Here is a 9,947-nt window from a genome sequence, read left to right as displayed (position 1 = left end):
CAGAAGGCCTTTGTTTAAGCACTATACCCAAACACAGTGGTGTTAGGAATCTCCTAGTTTACATGCCACATCAGGCCTGCAAGTCACATTATACTGACTTGCAAAGTGATGTGTAATTCCTATTGGAATCCAGCCAGAGTTATCCAACAAGTGGAATTGTTAATCACCTGCAACCTGCATTTAGAATGACTGCTAGGGTAGGGAAGGGTTATTTATCTTTGTGTAACATAAAATATAACAACCAATCAATGTATACTGAAAAAATAAACGCAACATTTAAAGTGTTGGTCCCATGTTTCATGAACTGAAATATAAGATCCCTGAAACATTCCATACTCACAAAAAAGCCTATTTCTCTCAAATATGTTGACATCCCTGTTAGCATTTCTCCTTTGCCAAGATATTCCATCCACCTGACAGGTGTGGCATACCAATAAGCTGATTAAACAGCATGATCATTACACAGGTGCAGCTTGTGCTGTGGACAACAAAAGGTCACTCTAAAACGTGCAGTTTTGTCACACAATACAAGGCCACAGATGTCAAGTTGAGGGAGCGTGCAATTGGCCTGCTGACTACAGGAATGTCCACCAGAGCTGTTGCCAGAAAATTTAATGTTCCTTTATCTACCATAAACAGCCTCCAATGTCATTTTAGAGAATTTGGCAGTACAGCCAACTGGCCTCACGTGTAATCAAGTCATCCCAGGAACTACATGTCACTGGTGTAGAGAGGAGTAGGCAGGAAGCAGTCACAGGTTTAGAACTACTGAATTTATTTAAGCACCATATATCAAAGTGAGACGAAACCCAAACACTGCTGTGCTCAAAATATCTTCATAAACAAAAAGGCACAGGGCAAACCCAAAGTGCAAATATAAAGTACTCAGGAAATAGTAGGAGCAATTCCTCTCAGGAAAACAAATAACATTTACAATGACAGACAAAGACAAATGGCAGAGGGAGTATATATACAGTGATTGAGTGGGGATTGAAACCAGGATTGTGTAATGATGATGAGACATGCCCGGGGTTGATGAGTGAAGGCCGTTTGCCAGCAGTTGGTTTGGCAGCAGCTAGAAGGCAGGCGACGTCGAAAGTCTGAGCTGAACAGGAGGGGGAGCCAAAGCGAAAGCTGGTTAGACACTACAGTACACATCCGGCTTCTTCACCTGCGGGATTGTCTGTGAACAGCCATTTGGACAGCTGATGAAACTGTGGTTTTGCACAATAGAATCAATTTCGTCTCAAACCGTCTCAGGGAAGCTCATTTGCGTGCTCGTCGTCCTCACCAGGGTCTTGACCTGACTGCAGTTCAGCATCGTAACTGACTTCAATGGGCAAATGCCCACCTTCGATGGCCATTGGCATGCTGGAGAAGTATGCTCTTCACGGATGAATCCCGTTTCAACTATACCAGGCAGATGGCAGACAGTGTATGGTGTCGTGTGGGCGAGTGGTTTGCTGATGTCAACGTTGTGAACGGAGTGCCTCATGGAGGCGGTGAGGTTATGGTATGGGCAGGCATAAGCTACAGACGAACACAATTGCATTTTACCAATGGAAATTTGAATGCACAGAGATACTGTGATGAGATCCTGAGGCCCATTGTCGTTCCATTCATCCGGTGCCATCATCTCATGTTTTAGCGTGATAATGCACGGTCAAATGTCACAATGATCTGTACGCTTTCTTTCATGGCCTGCATACTCAGACATGTCACCCATTGAGTATGTTTTGGATGCTCTAGATCAACGTGTACTACAGTATGTTCCAGTTCCCGCCAATATCCAGAAACTTCGCACAGCCACTGAAGAGGAGTGGGACAACATTCCACAGGCCACAATCAACAGCCTGATCAGCTTTATGCGATGTTGTGCTGCATGAGTTAAATGGTGGTTGCACCAGATACTGACTGGTTTTCTGATCCAATCCCAATCCAAGGTTTTTGTGACCAACAGATGCATATCTGTATTCCCAGTCATGTGAAATCCATAGATTAAGGCATAATGCATTTATTTTAATTGAGTGATGTCCTTATATGTACTGTAACTCAGTAAAATCTTTGAAATTGTTGCATGTTGCTTTATATTTTTGTTCAGTGTACATGCAAAAAACACAGATATCACATTAAAACAACTAATTCTGACATCTCCCTGCAATAGAGCATGCTGGGAAATATTATATGTTTCTATGTAGAACCCTTCTTGTCTTCCAAATAATCCTTCTTGCCTTCCAAAGAATCATCAAAAACCCTTTGTTCCAAAAACAGTTCTTAGGATGTTAAAGATTCTAGGTAGAACTCTTTGCTTTACAAACAATCGTCCTCCAAAAACAGTTATTCTGATCAAAACGGTTCTTGGTAGAACCCTATCCCCCCTTTTGAAACTATTTTTTCAAAGTGTACAGTAACTAAATCATTATCAAAACTTTGTTGTCAGCTCCACCACTGTCATCATTACTATCCTCTACCCAGATGCTGCGCTGCTCTGCATATCTCCACAGTGTATTGTTTATTTCAGTGCTCTGGTTAGTGGTTTGTGTATTGGATGTCTTTATCTCTGTATGGATCAGTAGAGGGAGATGTAATCCCTGCCATAATGCATCCCAATAGACTAAAGTGGCTTCCTCTCCTTTTCTCCCTCCTTTCATCTGCACAGATGTGAAATACCTATTGCTTCCACATATCTTGTGTGCTCAGATCTGTTCAGGTTATTATCCCACCTTGGGGGGGGGGGGGGGGGGGGGGGGGGGGGGGGGGGTACTGTCAAGCCCTGACCTTAGAGAGACGTTTTATTTCTCTATTTGGTTAGGTCAGGGTGTGATTTGGGGTGGGCATTCTATGTTGTTTGTTGTTTGTTTCTATGTTTTGGCGGGTATGGTTCTCAATTAGGGACAGCTGTCTATCGTTGTCTCTGATTGGGAATCATACTTAGGCAGCCTTTTGTCCTTTTGGTGGTTGTGGGTAGTTGTCTTCGTTTGTGCATGTATAGCCTTACGGAGCTTCACGTTCGTTTTGTTGTATTATTATTTTGTTGGCGACATTTTGCAAAAATATAGAGAAATGTACGCTCACCACGCTGCACCTTGGTCCATTCCATACGACGATCGTGACACAGGTCCCTTGGGAGTTAGTATAAAGGTTGCCAAAGTTGGCTGTTGAAGGAGGCCCAAATAAAGTAAGGCTTGGCCATTTGTTTGTTTTTACCTGTTATGAAGTATCTATTGTCCGAGTTTTGGTTGCACACATGTAAATTCTCTTGATAAGAAATGTAATTTAAAACCCAATGTAAACCTGATTCACAAAATGTTTGACATTATTGAAATATCTTTAAATAATTTTTGACTTTCTGGTGAGGCCTGATCACCCTCACTAAAAAGACTAGAGACATTGGTTGAGATTTAAATGGGCTATGTAAACACTAATAATTAGAAGAAGTTTATAATTTAGCAATAGTCCTATATGTGATTTGAACCACGAGAAGGACAGAGAGAGAGTGCTGGCCCTGACTGAGGAACACCTGTCTCTAGTCTATTTGACTATTTATTGAATTACCTTATGGGATACAATGAAGTTAAGATGGAGTCATCAAGGGTTGTAATTGTATTTGTTATTTTGATTTAACAGGCAGCTTTGTTTTTTTCATCCACTTTGAACATCATTTCATCTGCACAGATGTGAAATACCTATTGCTTCCACATATCTTGTGTGCTCAGATCTGTTCAGGTTATTAATGACAGATCAGTATTTCAATGCATTTCTAGTCTAAAGTGATATACATTTCGCAGTGTGCAGACCTCCACAATCAACCTGATAACACCAGAAGACTGAGTCCCCAGAGGTATCAGGTTGATTGTGGAGGTCTGCACACTACGAAATGTATATCACTTTAGAATAGAAATGCATTGAAATACTGATTGTTTAACCTCAATTTTTGCCTAAAATGACATACCCAAATCTAACTGCCTGTAGCTCAGGCCCTGAAGCAAGGATATGTATATTCTTGGTACCATTTGAAAGGAAACACTATGAAGTTTATGGAAATGTGAAAGGAATGCAGTAGAATATAACACAATATATCTGGTAAAAGATAATACAAAGAAAAACCAACTGTTCTTTTGTATTTTTTTTGTACCATCATCTTTGAAATGCAAAAGAAAGGCCATGATGTATTTTTCCAGCCAGGTGCAATTTAAATTATGTTCACTAGATGGCATCAGTGTATGTGCAAAGTTTGAGACTGATCAAATGAACCGCTGCATTTCTGTTCAAAATGTTGTATCAAGACTGCCCAAATGTGCCTAAATATCTTTTCATGTTTAAAATTGTGCACTCTCCTCAAACAATAGCATGATATTATTTTACTGTACATTGGACAGTGCAGTTAGATTAACAAGACTTTAGGCTTTCTGCCAATATCAGATGTCTATGTGCAGGGATTTATTTTTATTACTTACAACTTCATGCTAATCACATTAGACTATGTTAGCTCAACCGTCCCACGGGGGGACACTGGTCCCGTATAGGTTAACTTCTTATGGCTGCAAGGCAAAGTGTTGAGTAGCCAGTGAAATCGTGCCCATTTCAAATGGCCTCCTACTCAAATCTTGCTCGTACAATATGAATATTATTATTCTTTTTGGATAGAAAACACTTTCTAGTTTCTAAAAGAGTTGGAATTATTTCTCTGAATGAAACAGAAGTCCTTCTGCAGCACTTTTCCTGACCAGGAAGTGAAATGTCAGAAATCGATGCTCTTTTCAACTTGATGCCTATACATGGTCTTGACACTTAGGAGTCTGCTGACACACTATACGCCTTCCTATTGGTGTAAAGAGGATGTCAGAGAAGAAATTGTTGTGCTCATCTTGTTCTGTGGTGGAAAAAAAACTTTCTTTGACGTGACCGTCCACTTCCGGTACTCTGAAGGAAGGGGGATTGACTTCTGTTTTGCCTTGGTAACGAACGGCTAACATCTCCGGCTCGAATTTTTTTTGATACATGTGACCATATCATCGTAATGTATGTTTTTTCAATATAGTTTAATCAGATTATTGAAACTTTATTCGGGAGTTTTGCTGTGTTCCGTCCTCTGACTGTGTTTACGTTGGAGAAATTTATGCCACTCGGCTAGTGCCAATGCTAATTGAAGAGGGAAATTTGCCATTCTGAATCGAAACAACGACTCATCTGGACAGAGGACACCTTCTTCAACATTCTGATGAAAGATCAGCAAAAGTAAGACCCATTTTATGATGTTATTTCATATATCTGTCGTGCATGTGAACTGGCCGTGGGCGCCCAATTGTGTCTGTCTATTGTAGCTACGCTAATATAGCGATACATTTTGTTGCTTTTGTTGCGAGTGGCTGTTAAATTGTAATGATCATTTTCACAAATTGAGTGATACAAGGAGGGAATGTGATAAAAAAAAATGGTATGTTTGTGCTTTTCTATTAACAAGATGTTTATGTTTCTTTTGCTGTATTGGACTTGTTAAAGTGTGAAAGCTACATATTTCATTAAAATATTTTTGAATTTCCCACGCTGCCTTTTCAGCGGAATGTTGTGGGGGGGTTCCGCTAGCGGAACGTGTGTCCTAGAAAGGTTAAACCCTTTACAATGATGATCTGTGGAGATATTTTGATATTTAGGAATTATCTTTGAAAGACAGGGTCCTGAAAAAGGGACATTTCTTATTTTGCTGAGTTTATTTCATGTTTGAATACACAAACAATACACAACACATGAATAACATGGAAGTCTGCATTTAATGCATTTATCAATAAATTACTGAAATGAGTGACTCCATGCGAGAATTTAAGAACGAGACAATATGAGTAGAATGCATGACAGTGAATGGACATGGCACAAAAACTATATGCCATCAATATGGATATAGCCTACTGTAAACACTGTCGTGGAAATTCTACACAGGGACACTGGAAGTCAATCTTAAATGAATCATTCTTTATTATCAGCGTGCTGGAGAGGTTCCATTCAACTCAATGCACCAAGTACACATGTCAATCAGGTGCTCTACTGGGGCAGTCCCGTTAGTTTCCTTACATACAGACAAGTCATATTTGAATGATTTAGCTTATTCATCATTCATAATTAATTCATCATTAACGTTTGCTTCATTTATGTGACCGATATACTGGGTCATGCACGTGACAGACCAATAACTCACGAGGCTTCTTCTCTCTAAGCTGAGACCTTGAAACTGAGATATATTTTGTTCTCAAAACAAGGGTCTGGGCATACTGACAAATTGCAGATACTGAGAGTGAGGATTCGTTCAATCAATCACTTGCATGAACACAGAACTTGATTATTAGAAAAGAACAATCATAGAACACGGAAAGGGGTTAACTTCTTGACGCTAGGGGCCAGATTTTTTAATAGCGTTCCCAACGTAAACAGACTATTTCTCAGGCCCAGGTCGTAGAATATGCATATAATTTACAGATTAGGATAGAAAACACTCCAAAGTTTCCAAAACTGTCAAAATATTGTCTGTGAGTATAACAAAACTGACTCTGCAGGCGAAAACCTGAGGAAATCCAACCCGGAAGTGTTTAAAAAAAATATTAATCCCTGTTCTGTTGCCTGCCTCTCTTCCATTTAAAGGCGTATCAACCAGATTCCTTTTCCAATGGCTTCCTCAGGCTGCGACCAGGCTTTAGACATTGTTTCAGGCTTTTATTTTGAAAAATGAGCGAGATTTTTCAAAACGAGTCAGGTGTCCTTTGATTAGTTCCTGCGCGTGAGAGGGGTACCTCGACATTTTCTTTCTCTCTTTTATTGAATAGGCTACCGTCCGGTTGAACTATTATCGATTATGTATGTTAAAAACAACCTGAGGATTGATTATAAAAAACGTTTGACATGTTTCTACGAACATTACGGATACTTTTTGGAATTTGTCCGCCTTTCAGGAACGGAACGAGGCTGTGGTTTTCTGAACATAACGCGCAACCCAAATGGCGTTTTTTTGTTATAAAACTAATATTTATCGAACAAAAATAACATTTATTGTGTAACTGGGAGTCTCATGAGTACAACCATCCGAAGATTATCAAAGGTAAGCGATTCATTTTATTGCTTTTCTGACTTTCGTGACCAAGCTAATATAAGGCTAATTGTTCTAGCATTGACTGATACACTCACAAACGCTTGGATTGCTTTTGCTGTAAAGCATATTTTCAAAATCTGACACGATAGGTGGATTAACAACAACCTAAGCTGTGTTTTGGTATATTTCACTTGTGATTCCATGATTATAAATATTTTTAGGATTATTTTTGAATTTGGTGCTCTGCAATTCAGTGGTTGTTTAGGAAAATGATCCCGGTAACGGGATCCGTAGCGTGAAGAAGGTTTACCCATCGTGTCCGATTAAAAAAAAAAAAATGCTTTACAGCGAAAACACAACATATGATTATGTTAGATCACCACCAAGTTCAAAAAACACACAGCCATTATCCCAGCCAAAGATAGGAGTCACAAAAACAGAAATAGAGATCAAATGAATCACTAACCTTTGATGATCTTCATCAGATGACACTCATAGGACATCATGTTACACAATACATGTATTTTTTGTTTGATAATGTGCATATTTATATCCAAAAATCTTAGTTTACATTGGCGCCATGTTCAGAAATGACTCCAAAATATCCGGAGAAATTGCAGAGCCACGTCAAATAACAGAAATACTCATCATACACTTTGATGAAAGATACATGTTTTACATATAATTAAATATACACTTTTAGTACACATATCCAAACGCTCGTGCAAGTGACGCATAACGTCAGATGAAAACTTCAAAACGTTATCACAGGTCGAATAAACTTGTCAAACTAAGTAGATAATCAATCTTCAGGATGTTTTTATCATATATATCCAATAACGTTCCAACCGGAGCATTCCTTTGTGTCTGTAAAAGTTATGGAACACAAGGCGATATCATGAGGAATGCGCATGACCAGGAACTGGCAATCTGCCAGACCACTGACTGAAACACCTCCCATCTGGTCCCACATCACAGTATACAATTCATTCAACGTTCTACTGACTGTTGACATCTAGTGGAAGGCGTAGGAAGTGCAAACAAATCCATATCTTCCTGGGATTTGAATAGGCGATGAGTAGAAAAAACACCAGCCTCAGAATTTCCACTTCCTGTTTGGAAGTTTCCCTGCCATATGAGTTCTGTTATACAGTTTTAGAAACTTCAGCGTGTTTTCTATCCAATAGTAATAATAATATGCATATATTAGCATCTGGGACAGAGTAGGAGGCAGTTCACTATGGGCACGCAATTCATCCAAAGTGAAAATACTGCCCCCTATCCCTAAAAAGTGAAACACTTTCCCGTGCTGGTTCAATGAACCATAAAAAAATGTATGAACATGGACTTGTGGAACAGTCGTTAAGACACTAACAGCTTACAGACGGTAGGCAATTAAGGTCACAGTTATGAAAACTTAGAACACTAAAGAGGCCTTTCTACTGACTCTAAAAAACACCAAAAGAAAGATGCCCAGGGTCCCTGCTCATCTGCGTGAACGTGCCTTAGGCATGCTGCAAGGAGGCGTGAGGACTGCAGATGTGGCCAGGGCAATAAATTGCAATGTCCGTACTAAGACAGCGCTACAGGGAGACAGGACGGACAGCTGATCGTCCTCGGAGTAGCAGTCCACGTGTAACAACACCTGCACAGGATCGGTACATCCGAACATCACACCTCTGGGACAGGTACAGGATGGCAACAACAACTGCCCAAGTTACACCAGGAACACACAATCCCTCCATCAGTGCTCAGACTGTCTGCAATAAGCTGAGAGAGGCTGGACTGAGGGCTTGTAGGCCTGTTGTAAGGCAGGTCCTCACCAGACATCACTGGCAACAATGTCGTCTACGGGCACAAACCCACCGTCGCTGGACCAGACAGGACTGGCAGAAAGTGCTCTTCACTGTTGAATCGCGGTTTTGTCTCACATGGGGTGTTGGGCAGATTCGCATTTATCGCCGAAGGAATGAGAGTTACACCGAGGCCTGTACTCTGGAGCGGGATCGATTTGGAGGTGGAGGGTCCATCATGGTCTGGGGCGGTGTGTCACAGCATCATCGGACTGAGCTTGTTGTCATTGCAGGCAAACTCAACGCTGTGCATTACAGGGAAGACATCCTCCTCCCTCATGTGGTACCCTTCCTGCAGGCTCATCCTGACATGACCCTCCAGCATGACAATGCCACCAGCCATACTGCTCGTTCTATGCGTGATTTCCTACAAGACAGGAATGTCAGTGTTCTGCCATGGCCAGCGAAGAGCCCGGATCTCAATCCCATTGAGCACGTCTGGGACCTGTTGGATCGGAGGGTGAGGGCTAGGACCATTCCCCCCAGAAATGTTCGGTAACTTGCAGGTGCCTTGGTGGAAAAGTGGAGTAACATCTCACAGCAAGAACTGGCAAATCTGGTGCAGTCCATGAGGAAGAGATGCACTGCAGTACTTAATGCAGCTGGTGGCCACACCAGATACTGACTTTAACTTTTGATTTTGACCCCCCTTTGTTCAGGGACACATTATTCCATTGCTGTTAGTCACATGTCTGTGGAACTTGTTCAGTTTTTGTCTCAGTTGTTGAATCTTGTTATGTTCATACAAGTATTTACACATGTTAAGTTTGCTGAAAATAAACACGGTTGACAGTGAGAGGACGTTTCTTTTTTTGCTGAGTTTATGTATGATGACTGTAGGCCTATCTGCAGGGTGTGCTTCCATGCTCATATATGTGTATGAAAATATGTATGCATGAACCTAATGATGAATATATATATACTGTATATGTGTGTGCAGACATACAAACATGTATGAATGCATATATAAATGTGTTTTGGAGCTGTATGTTAGTACAGGCCTGACAATACATAGG

This window comes from Salvelinus fontinalis, unplaced genomic scaffold, assembly GCF_029448725.1.
Source record: "Salvelinus fontinalis isolate EN_2023a unplaced genomic scaffold, ASM2944872v1 scaffold_0919, whole genome shotgun sequence".
Taxonomy (NCBI): domain Eukaryota; kingdom Metazoa; phylum Chordata; class Actinopteri; order Salmoniformes; family Salmonidae; genus Salvelinus; species Salvelinus fontinalis.
Note: the sequence above shows the minus strand (reverse complement) of the source record.